The 13,138-nt window shown below is 38.6% G+C and overlaps 1 protein-coding gene across 1 annotated transcript in view; it reads right to left on the reverse strand.

The window, feature by feature from the left end:
* CAMK4 (calcium/calmodulin dependent protein kinase IV) overlaps positions 1-13,138 on the reverse strand; it is a 178,663-nt gene that overhangs the window by 51,547 nt on the left and 113,978 nt on the right. The gene's annotated exons all lie outside the window — the stretch shown is intronic.

The raw sequence follows: 13,138 nt of genomic DNA on the forward strand, positions 1-13,138 counted from the left end.
ACTGACAACATACTGATTTTCTGCTATTGGTGCTTATCAGATGGACTCAGCTGAACAGAGTATTTGAAAAAGCACACACCAATAATACATATTATCATTATACTGCTTGTTTACATTCCTCTGTCCATTGCTACTACTGCACAGCAGCTTGCATCAGAAAATCCACCCAAAACCCCATATCCAACTTTGTTCACCAAGCAATCAAATGTGTCTGTGCCTGGAAGCCTAACCTCTGTTATCTGTTCACTATGTTTAGGCACTATGTAATAAACACACACACACACACATATATATGTTTTTTATATATATATGCATACATATATGTATCCTCCCTTGCTATTTCTAGCACATGAAGAGAAGCACTCTACATCTACTCACTGGTGTGGTAAGTGTGAAGTGACACTGACTCCTGAAAACATATCCTCTTCATTATTCCCTGCTGCTCGAGTCTGGATCAGTCTAGGAGTCTCGAGTGCTCGAGTCTAGGACAAAGTCTAGACTAAAAAGAAGGGGTTTCTGTAACTTAAAGGCAAGACACTTCCTAGTTTTGTTGATAGCTATTGAGAAACATTAAAAATTGAGCTACAAGAGTTGAGAAAGCACTGGCACGTGCGAGCAAAGTTGTATGAGAGTATCATGTCGAGCCAGTGGCACAGAGACATAAAACGTTATCAGGAAAGAGGCAATGGAAAAAGGGGAGAAACAAACTCAGCGCAAGTTCCTAAATGATCCACAGTTGTTGCCATTTCAGGGGATAACTAAAGAATCTGGAAAGAGCTTGTTTCACTCATGCTGTTGGGGTCACAGAAATTGAGCTATTTATCTGAAACGACGACTGACAAATTAGAGCAGAGTCTATTTAAAAGTGATCAGTGTCAGTTAAGTCATAACTTGTGCCATGACCCTGGCACATCAGAAACCATCCCTGAAGAGGACAGAAATTCTCTTAGCGTTTCTTCATATCACAAGCACAACTGCTTAGGTAAGTTGCTATACTACCTAATGAAAAAGAGTAATTTTGTAAATGGCCATTTTGCTGTCAGCCTGCTACCTAGTCAGTCCAGTACTATGAATTTGGAGACTAAAAAGTGCATGAGACTACAGTAGTTCTGTTGAGCAATTTTTTGTAAATGCCTGTCATTCCATAGGTTACTTGCATTTTATTTCTGAATAACAAATATATTTTTCTCCTTACCCTGATTACTATGGCAAGAACAAAAAGATACAGAGACTAATCTGTCCTCACATACTTCTGCAGGTAGAGAAGGCCTGGGAGACAGAATGACAGCACAGCCCTGTGAATGGGGAGAGCTGAAGAAAGAGGCCTCCTTATACTTCAGCAAACCTCTTTGGGGATTAAGCAGTGACTTCCACAAGGGTCCTGGTGTCCACGCAGAGGACAGGAGGGAGGCTCATCATGCACGCATATATTCAGGCCCTTGGTGCTACACTGAGTTCTGTAAAAATCATTAAACCTCTAGATGTTTTCTCAAACTTTAGAAAAGTTTTAGGGAATTTAATGTAACATTTAACTAGATATTTTTTTGCCCCTTAGAGAAGTAAGTAATGTCTGTCCACACAGCTATCACTTCATCAGGGTTGCACGCTATGTGTGAAGAGCAGTAATTACTGCTGACACTTTTGCAATGCCAGTTTGTGTCTTCTCTATATATTGTTGTATAGCTGGGTGGATTTCTACTTTGTTATTTCCCATAGGGCAACTTCTGAGGCAAAATGTTAGTCTTCCACTGGAATCTGCCATGAATCATTCTTGCCACTTTCTGTAGCTTCCGATCTCTAGTGGTAGCATTTATGACTCTCTCTGAATAGTCTGGGAGGTTCTCTGTATGCTTTAGGGGCTTTTCTGGCTCTGAAGCCTTCAGGACCCTGCCAGGATCCTATTGTGGCATGTACTTTTTGTGGATACAGCTTGCACACTATTTACGTCTCATACAGACAGATATTTGGACCCCACGTCCCTGCATGACTGTTGCACAAGACATGCAATATGAAAGAATAAAGGAGTGCTTCTTGGCAGGTAACATTGCCTGAGCTAAAGGCAGTCTGTTTTCTTTACTTGTGTTTTATCAGTAGCTGCCACTGTGCTTGGTACTGTACAGAAAAGAGAGTGGCCCTCTGAAGCTGAGGCTCACACTGATGTTCAGAGTCAGCTGAAACAGCTTATTTCCATTCCAAACACTTTGTCTTCTTGGAGCACCCGAATTCCAGGTGGGAACCCACTAATGGGGACAGTCAGGTTATCCCCAAAGGATGCTCAAAGATCAGTTAATCAAGTAAATAGGCCTGGCCTTTGGACTGGGTCAGCACCTTGCTCACACATACATTCAACAACCTGTGTGATAAATAAAGGCAGGGAGAATCACCCATTTACCTGAGATGAGCGAGGAAGAGGTCAAATCCTCAAGTCCTTAACCAGTTCTTAGGCAATAATTATCATGTAAAAGGCACTTTCTTTGAATAAGAATCAACTGCAGATGCTGGCTCAAGAACAGCAGCATTTGGCACTTTGCTTGAAGTGTGTTGTAAGTTAAAACAAGAACTAATTAGTCATTTTCACTTCTATTTCCACATATTTTTCAAAAATAATATTGCAATTACTTGTTTCCAAAGTGAGAGGACAGCTTTGTCAGATAAAAGCATAATTTAATATGCTAACAACCTAGCAAATATGTCCTTGAATTTTTGCTGCACTGGACATTAACTATAATACAGTAGATCTGCAGCATAATCATTAGTGCTTGTTCCATTTCCTCTATTAGAGATAATAGCAAATACAATACCCTCATTTCCTTATTGCTGATGACAGCACTGCCAGACTCTTTCAATGCAAATCTTCTTTTCTCTGTGTGCTGCAAAGGGAGCTTTGCACAAAGCTCAAAACAGGTCCCCAAAATGCCTCTGACAAAATAATTCTGAATCCAGGTGCTGATATATCAGGCAGGTGTGATTACAAAACCCACTCTTCCAACCTATGATTATTTAGATACATTATTAAAAAAAGAATTACTTTTAAATCTGTTTAAAACAAATGAGAAACAAATGAATGTAAAACAGCAAAGAGATGAAGCTACTCATTCAAAATGTCCTCACCCCCTAAACAGATTATCTTATTTATGAGACCATTTGTTATTTAATGCTGCCTCAGAAATAGCATATTTAGGACACAAACGCATTCCTCTCCCAGGCAGTGGAAGCACTTCAATAGGTTTCTTATGTAATTTGACAGTTTACCTACTTGCTTATTTGTTCTTGACAGCAATGTGCTAGAAAGGTCTCCCAGGAATGCTCACGAAGCTCTTGTTAAAATGTTGTCACCAAATGGAAGGAAAGGCCGAGACGATTTCCCTGCTTCTATGGAGTCATCTCTGTATGTGATGGGTTAAACCACCCCTCTCCGAAAGGATTCACCTTCAAGCCTCACAAACAAATTTTGAGGAAATAAACAGTTTGTGCCTGGAACACATACAATGGCAATTATTAAAAAAAAACAAAAAAACCCTTAGGGTGGATACTGTTTGATCTCCACTACAAATGATTATGTTGTAAGCCATATCCATGGCAATATGCTCAGTTCAGATTCAAATGAACAATGTATGCATTTGTTCTGCAAAATACAGCTTGATATAAATCCAATGATTGGTCCTGGCTGCCTTCACTGACTGTGATTAAAAGAGGGTACATGCAAGCAAACAAAAGGATTCTCCCCTCATTTCAGTCCTCCTCTCTGTCTGACACACTGCCTTGAGATACAGGGTTTATTACAGATATGAAGAAGTGGAAGTCCTTTTTTAAAATACTGTTAGAATCTCCTTCTTTTGCAATCTAATGCAATGATTATTAAAGAGGTGTTTATGCTATTTCAAGAGGCTACGAACAAGATCACATCAGACATTTGATAATATGCATCTCACAAATGACCAGACTAATCTCCATACTTTTCTTGCACTGTGATTTGCATACAATGCTATAAATAGTAAAATTATATATATCAAGTTCACTTCTCTTACTTCAGGTGCACTGTAAAATCATTCACAGTAAGTATGATAAACTACCCTTTAATAGGATCCCATTTAGTTATTGCCTTTTATCTTATTTCAGAACAAGACTTCACACAGAATTTAGAATACCTGTCAATTATCCAAACTTTGTTAAATCAGTTAGTACAGGCAGTATATCTGTCTTGACATTTCTTGTGTTAATTTGCATAACAAAGGAATGATGTGTTGAAACTTTCTGAAAGTTGTATGACTTGTATACCCATCTTCAGGTCAGACATTTCTTTATAATTCATAGCTTACAACTGCTGGATACATCACTACTAATCAGTTTGACTACTGGCACTTTGAGCTTACATTTAAATATATATGATTTTGTCACATCAGAAAAATTAACTTAGACAAAGCTGCCATTATGGAGCCTTACACGTTGGAATATATTCTTCAGGACACGTATTCAATCACATGTAAGTTAAAGGTGATTGGTGTGCTAAATATACCTCTTTGAGGCCAAAAAAGATGCAACATGAAAGCAATTAAGTTGGTTTTTTTTTTACTGAGAGAGATAGCTGGAAACAAGAGCGGTCACTTGATAATATATTGGTCTGTGTGGATGCAGGGAACAGAGGACAGTTTGGCACACTGCACACGAGACAGCAGCAGGCAAGCAGCCCATCGTAGAAACCAGGACTGGGCACAGCCTTGATGGGGAGCAGGGACAGATGCATGGGATGCAAGGCTGGCTGGCAGCACTGGCGTTGAACCTGCCTGCCCTCCTTCCTTTTGTCTCCCACAACATTTAGAAATAATCACAAACTAACATGCATGATTCCTATCTTCATGCATTTTACCTAGTGGATATAATTATGCAGTTATGCAGCTACGCCCCTGAATATGGGGTAACCACTTAGGGGAAACAGAGTTTACTACCATTGCCCAGGTCAGCCAGATTTGCAAAGTTTTGAGCTCTATATTCATTTGAATATTCAGAAAACAAAATATCTTTCAGTTAGGCAAAAAAAAAAAAAAAGAAGAACAGTAATGATTTCACTGCTTTAACAGATGACAGAACCTAATTTGTAATTAGAGGTTTACAGACATTTTGGTAAATTTATTTGAATAAAAAGCAGATGTTAGTATAATTTTCAAATTGCTCTTAGATTTATGTATCGCATGCTTGCATATCAGGTATGTATGCAAATCTGTTATCCACTTAGACAAAACTCCAGTTAGGCATTTAACTGGCAATGTGTAAAAGCATAGATCTGATTTGTGCATGACTCTCTGAAAAGCTTCATGTGCACAACTTGTGCAAGCCGTACTGCCACAAGCCATACAGATGTCCTCAACATGAAATTTTTGACATTAGCAATTTGTAAACAAAGCACAATATTTTACAAAAAAATCTGTTCTTTTAGTTTAAGGATGCTTCTAGGAATGATCATTACTGAAGATGTTTGTTACAGAAGTAATGAAATACAATGGATGAATGCACAAATATTGCTTCAACTACTGTTCAGGTGGTAGCTCTTCAGGCAAGTAGCATCTTAGTATTTGGCATCTATCCTAATCTCACAATTAAAAATTCAGTACTCTCCTGTGTTTCTGTGTCAATGAGTGAATATTAAGAAGGTGTATTTTTTATGTCTGTAAACAAAGTACAAAGTACCAGGAAAAGACAAAAAGAAAAGGAGGGGACTTGAAAAATGTCCAGTGCCTCATTACTTCCGGCCCTATTTCTGAAATAAGCAGAATTCTTAACTGACACTAGACATCTTGCTAACTTTCTTTATAGGGAACATTTTGCAGTGATGGACCCACTATCCTCAAACGCTGGACAGTTCAGTAGTGTGAGATTACTGCAAAATCTGTTTTATTAATCCTTTGGGCAAGATCACGTTTACAAGTGAGTAAAATGAATTGCATCTATTTAACACTAACACACTTTGTACATGTGCAGCCATGCCAATGTCTTATCATTCATTAACATTTTCTAAAAATGGAAAAGTATTCCTTAATATTAACCAAATTTAGCTTTTCCAAAATGCATATAAAAAGAGTTTTCAAGAAACACAGCAGAACTCAAATACACAGTAATTTGAATTTTCTGTTAGTTTGTTACAAATAGATTTCATATGAACTCATTTGCCCTTAAACCCTCTGAAATAGAACTAATGCCCAAATAGTCCCTGTGCCATAAGGGAACGTTTACATTTAGGGTTCTGTTAAACCCACTGAATCCAATGGAGGTCGCATTAGCCTGACAAACTCACGAGAAGGACCAAATACTAATCCAAATATAACAGAAGTCACACAGAAAGCTCTTCACATGTTTCTGTGCAGATTCCCAAAACAAGACTCTAGAAAGCCACTGGATCACTCCTCAGAAGACATTTCTAAATAAACACGACAGGACTTATTACAGATTGCTGGACACATCTGCTCCTTTTTCTTCTCAAGTTATGTCCCCCCCCCTAGAAAATGGAAAACACTTCAGGTCTGAATGCACACAGGTGTTTACACTAGCACTCCTGAGTTCCCAACACCAAAAGCCACTACGTTCTGCACTGCATCACTGTTCAACACTAAAGCAAGCAGAAGCCCTAACCTTTGAAGGCTATTTCAAAAAGTCTTCCCTCCTGAGCATTATCTTGAACAAGGACGGGACAGGAGCCAACAGTGTGATGGAATTACAGCTGCTTCGCGGAAGAAGAGCTCTTTATCATAACTGACAGGCTTATCCTAGCCACAGCGCTGGTGGTGCAAACTGCAAGGCTGACGCTACAACTACTGCAAGCCCAGCAACCCAGCCTCAGTGGCTGGGCACACAGAGGAGCATGTCTTCCTCTTTTGTCCTCAACCCGCCATGAGGAAATATCACCCAGTCGCAAAGGGCAGAAAGGGTGTTTCGTTTTGCTTTTGTCTTATTCTTTAAATTGACAGGACCCCAAAGGAGGAGTGCTCCACTTGGAACAGTTTTCTCTTTATTGTATGAGGTCCAGGCAAAATTCTTTTCCCATCTCCAGCGAGGAAGCTCATTCAAAGAAGATTTTTGTCTCCCAATCCTCCTCCCAAGAATAGGAAGGTATCTGGAATACTAGTAGCTAATGAAGAAGCCCAGAAATATGCACAATTTTGCACATACCTCTTGCTATTTCTTCACAGGCCAGTTTCAGGAGACTAGAATGAGAGCTTGGGAACATGCTGAAAAAGATTTGGTGACAGAAGGATATTAGAGTACAAGGACTGCCCCTGGGGAAAGCTATGTTAGCAGGAGTTTCCCAATCATAGTTAGTTGCTGAATCAGAAGCAAAGTAGCAGCCGAAGACACAGGTCACATTACAGAGAACTGGTCAGGAGACAAGGCCCAGGAAGACCTCACCCGACAATAAGGCACCCATAATGATACGTCTTGTGTATCCTCCATCTGCAGCATGTTTGATGTGACAGAACCACCAAACAGGTTATAAGACAAAGTTTAAAACAAACAAAAACCCAGCAAAAGACACATATGGAGAAATCTGGCAGGCAAAACATTATATTCACACAGTCAGCTCTCCAGGATATCACAGCTGATATTCTTCTAAGAAAAGTGTATATTAAAGACTTCAGATTTGTTTCATCCATAAAAAACAGCACCAAATATCCCAAGCTGTGCTTTGTTACAAAATCAAAGTGAAAACAATGCCTCTTGAATGCCCAGGGTCCCTGCTGTAGTTGCACAGCAACCACTCCCAGCTCAGGGGCACAGGTATCGACATCTCACCTTGTGATGGGTTCAAAGTCAATCTCTGTGATCAGTCCTTACCTCCCAAGCAAGCTTAAGGCTAACAGTGCTCCAGGCTAGCTCACTGATGTGAGACAGCTGAAGCATTAGGGTAAAGAAAGAAAACAGATTTATTGTCCCAACTTTCTATATTGTATTTTTCCTGGAACAAATTATCATAAAGGTAATACAGATTTTTTCCTACATATTGATAACCTTTCTTCTAAAAAAGCGGATGAACACAAGTGTGCTCATTAGTGTTTCCGCAAATTACTTCACAAATTGTATTTTTAACTACAAATAGCTGGTGCATTGCTTCTGAACTCAATATTCATCTGCCTCTTTTTCCAAAATGTTGCCATATAAATTTGCCAAAAAGAAGTGCTCAAACAGTAGAGTGCTAGTGTTAAATCTGAAAACTAACCATTAGTGTGCTTTTCTTCCATTTGATGGGTTATAAAGAAAATGGCAAAAGCAGACCATGCTGAAAAAGAACATGATACAACCTCATATTCCTTAGCACAAAATCACAGTCATGGTATCAAGAATTGTTCCTTACACTCACAACTGCATTCTCCCTCAAGGGCCAAAACTTGCCAAGGTACTAAAATATCACTTTTGAGCAAACATGAGGAAAATTTGACAGAACTTTCTCTTTCCCCTTGGGATGTGGCTAAACATGCTTTGTCCTTCACCTGAGAAGTGCAGAGATGGCTGGTTTCTGATTGAATAAGATCAGAACAATTGCCGCTTGCTAACCGTAACTTGAACCACACTTATCTCAGGAAGAGACTTGGAAAACCATTCCCTAATACCAGAGAGAGCACAAAACACACTCACAATCCATCAGGGAAAGATTTAAAGTATAAATATGTCTCCCATTAAAGTGGAAACCTTTTGCAAAATCTTATAAACAGAGGAAGTAAAAATCCTTCAATATCTACAATTATGCACAAGATCTCTCTTCTTACATACAGTATTCCCAAATTTTATTACTGCTTTATACCAGTCTTTATGCAGTGATGTGATATATAGCTGTTCCTCCCACAAACTTTGTGGAATTTGTCTTGAGAAGACTTCATTTTATACAGAATTAAACCCCAGGTTTCTTTCTGATTTGTTTCAATACACTTACACCTCTTGACAGTGTGTCTGTTTAGGCCTGCAAAGTATATATTGATAATATAACACGTTTGCCATGTCCAAAACTCCCAAACTCCGCGACATTTTTACCTTGGCTAGGTTTAACCTCGTAGTCAGTGGCTAAAACTAAAATCTATCAATGACCTACATCTACAACAAGCACTAACTCAATGATTGCATGGAAAAAACAAAACATTTTCTTAATTTTTATCTACTCTTCACTGTCTTTTGAGTGCTAAAATCCCCAAATATTTTAATCAATTCTCCTGGGTCTCAACTGATCTTTTAAAGTCTGATTATCTCATTTGATTCAAGCTCTAATTCTTAGAGATACTAAGGCCTCAGGGTCTGTAAAATATACTTGCAGGCTGCATATCCATGGTTGGTTCTCACCTACTACCATGGAGCTCATTATAGGCCAGATCAAAGTTCATTGAAGTGAATATAAACCTTTAATCTAGATTTTCCCTCTCAAACCTGCAAGTGGCTAAGTGCCCTCTGTCTTTGCCATGACAGTTGAGAATTCAGCATGCTCCCTGTGAATTTAAGCTGACAAGGAATGGTGTAAAAGTGTAGGCATACAATAGGGTTTGAAGTAGCAGAAAATTGAAATAAAAAATAGAAATGAAAATGGAGGGGGGCCTGCATATAGCTTCAGGAAAATGGTCCTATCTAGACAAGATAATAGCCAATGAGAAGAAAACAATCTTTTATAAAATGTGATGGGAAATCAACTTAAAGACTGCTGGATGAGTTCAAAAGTAAATATAAAGGATATGTTATTAACTGCCTTAATTACAAAAGGTAAATGGTTAAAAATATTTTCAAATGTAAATATAATGAAAAGACTAATTAAACCCTCAAGCAGAAAGTTATCATTTTGACACTGATGCAGACTAGGCAAGAAGGACTGTGGTTTATTATTAGCGCCAAATACAAGATTTAGAAAGCACACATTAAAAGAAATCAGTGTCATTTCTTAAGTTTAATCAACTAAAAAGTAGAATGTCCTTTATAACCAAATGTTTCAGTGTCTTCTTTTGACTAACATTTCAATAACGATTTGACTTCCCAAACATCAATAATTCTTTCTACAAGCCAGGCAGTGAAGATCAGGCCTCATATCTACATGCAGAAACTCACTTATGATGCAAAACAGAAGAATTGCTTCCAGAATAAGTGAGCAAAAACCCCACACTGTATATATCTGATCCTCTGAGAAGGTAAAAAAGGACAATGATATGCTGAGACAGACTGTCCTCAAATGCATCCTCTTTCAAGACTGAAATTCATTCTGTTCTGAGATCTAGGATGGGAACAAAACCTCCCTGCCTGAAACGCGCCCTTTGGTTAAAGAACAAGGGAAGAATAAGAGAAAAGGTGAAGGTGTGGAAGAGAGAGAGAAAAAAAGTAACAACAGATAAGATGCAATCACCTGCAGAAAGAAAAATCATGGAAAAAGGCAAAATGGATTCTGTGGTCTTCAGGCAGCAGTGACAGTACAGTTTTTGTTGGTTCCTTTGCTCTTGGGAGAGAACCCTTCTGATATTTTGATGCTGTTCTGTGACCTAGAAGACTAGGATTCATTTTTTTGTGCTGCTCTGCCTTCTTGCCTAATCTCAGTAAGCCAGTTATAGCTAAGCTTTCAGGTATTCAGGTATTACAAGAAACAAATATACCTAGAAGCTTTATGGGATTTTTTAAAAAGAGTATAACTCCATTTGGTTTAATAATTTCAAAGGGAATTAAGCAATGCTTAGGTATTTTTGAAAACTGCACTACACTTTTGATTTTATCCTTTTAAGTCTCTCTGAAAATGTATGAAGACATAACACCTCCCCACATCAACACTATATTTCGAGGACAGATCCTTTACTACAAAATTATACCAGCCCTTAATGAGGGCTTTATAAAACAAGTAGATAGATGAGCTCAAGAGTTTAACAAAATTAAGGCTGAATGCTTCTCTTGCTAAGAGCAATTACTGAACAACCGTAAAGATCAAGAATCTCTACCTGGTGTCAGTAGGGTATTAGCTGGCATGGTCTGCTGAGAGAATTATATTATTCACATTCATTTAAGAATGATCTACGGATATATTTTCTTTCATTCTGGAAAGATTGTTCTTCTGCAGCAATATTTCCAGATAGTTTCCAGTGGTAACTCCAGTGCTGCCCACAAACCCCATTCTGCCACTGTATTTCTTTTGGAATTGAAATCCTCACACAACTGCCAAGATCCCAGTTTGGGAACTGCCATTTCCACAGTTTTCACAACTTCAGCATGGATGTTCAGTGTCAGCTGTAAGAACGTAAGTCAACAGAACCTCTTCTAGTTAGGGATCTAGTACTGGGATCTATAAAAGTCCAGACTTAAACTATTGCATGCTCATATAAAAGCCAGCTTTTCAGCTTTTGTTCACCTCTGTTCCCTTGACTTCAACCAAGCTGTTGCAATTCTTACAAATTGAAGATCTTATCCAGCTCCTGGCTGTAGAAATAAAGACCTGAAACATTTTTCAGCAAAACACAATTTTTGCAAAAGAATGATAAATAGTGTAGAATCATCTTAATTGGTGCACTCCTACTGGAAGAACAATTTGGCCATAAAATAATAATCTGATCTAAATTTAAGAAGCTTGTACAAATGCATTATGCTATGCACTAAATTTAAATACATAATTTAGATTACTTTGGGTGAGAGTGACTCAGTATGCAGTCAGAATAATTCAGAAAGCAGCACGAAGTGAACATGATGGTCTTGCAGTGTGTCATGTTACTGCAGTAAACACCTGTTCTTGTTTCTTAATTATTGTGAACAGGCTTACAAACAATACCAAACATGATTTATAGGGAGTTTTTCCCAATGAGATAGCTCATTACCATCCCAGGTAAATACGCTGGAGTCAGTCTCTTCTTTCTGAATAATCACATTGTCACTCTAACCATATTAACTTTTCCTCACAATTGGGTATCTCTGACAGAGCTCAACCATCACCACCGATCCTATCTCGAAGACAGTTCTTTTCACGTTCTGCACTTCCCTGGGCAATCTGTACAGATCCTGCTTTGGCCATCACTATACTGTGAAAAAGCCCTCCAGACTGACCTCTCTTTTGCATGAGATTGACAGCTGGGGCTTGTTTGAAGGGTCTGGCACTTTTGGAATACACCCAAAGTCACTCACCTTCCCACCTGCACTATTTGCACTCCTGTGAGTACTTGTATCTGCTCCAAGGTCTTCACAATCTTTCTCCTACCTCACCACTTCACTCCAAACATCTGCTGCAGGCAACCACACAGTGCCGCTGGATAAAACCAAAATATATTTGCTGACTCTGAAGTTAGACTACCAGGCATTGCAGAAGGCAAAATCTTTAGTGTGCATCTCTCCTTAGACCTAGTTAACATCACATTTTCACAAAGTAAAACCACCTTTGCATTACTATTAGTCTAAAGTCCTCTGAGTGTCCCAACTGGCCTGTTTTTCCTTGTCCAATATGTCCTCTCTTCCGCACTGGAAGTGATCAATGCTAGCATGTAGACCGTACATTTGACTAATTAATTTCTTATGCACTTTCCTAGCACCTGACTGCTGGCCTAGTGAACTCTGGTGTGAAATCAGATGGGAGAGTTACAACTGACTAACAAATATTGATAATGTACAGCAATACTAAATGTAGCTATTAGGAGACTTCCTCTGGTTGTCTCAAAGACATTTATACCTTCCTCTAAGCTATGCTGAGCCATGGAAGGCTTGTTTCTCTCTTTTTTGAATGTGAAACTATTGTACAAAACCTGAAATTTTTAAAAAATGCACAAAACGTAGAGGAAGAAGCTATATTAGGCACTGCTTAACCCACTGGCCCCAAATTTTATTCTGATCTCTCTCAATATTACTGCCTTTTTGAGTATGCGTAATTTGAAGAGTGGTGAAAATTAACTGTTGATTAGATACATTGTAACCTATACTATCCACCTTCCCAGGAGTGCACACTTTCTTGCTATGTGTCCTTGAACATTGTTTCTCTGAATGCTTCTGCATAGCATCAAAAAGTGTGAAGGTTGACTTTCAGGCAACAACTGTAAATGAAGCATAACTATTTTCATGGCAATATTCTGCAGGAGTCTCTAACTTGAATTCTTGTAACCCTCTGCACCATCTAACATGTTCAGTCAATCTATTATCCTTTTAGGGTGAGAGGAAGAGTAAT

This window comes from Apteryx mantelli, chromosome Z (genome assembly GCF_036417845.1).
Source record: "Apteryx mantelli isolate bAptMan1 chromosome Z, bAptMan1.hap1, whole genome shotgun sequence".
In the NCBI taxonomy this organism is placed as follows: domain Eukaryota; kingdom Metazoa; phylum Chordata; class Aves; order Apterygiformes; family Apterygidae; genus Apteryx; species Apteryx mantelli.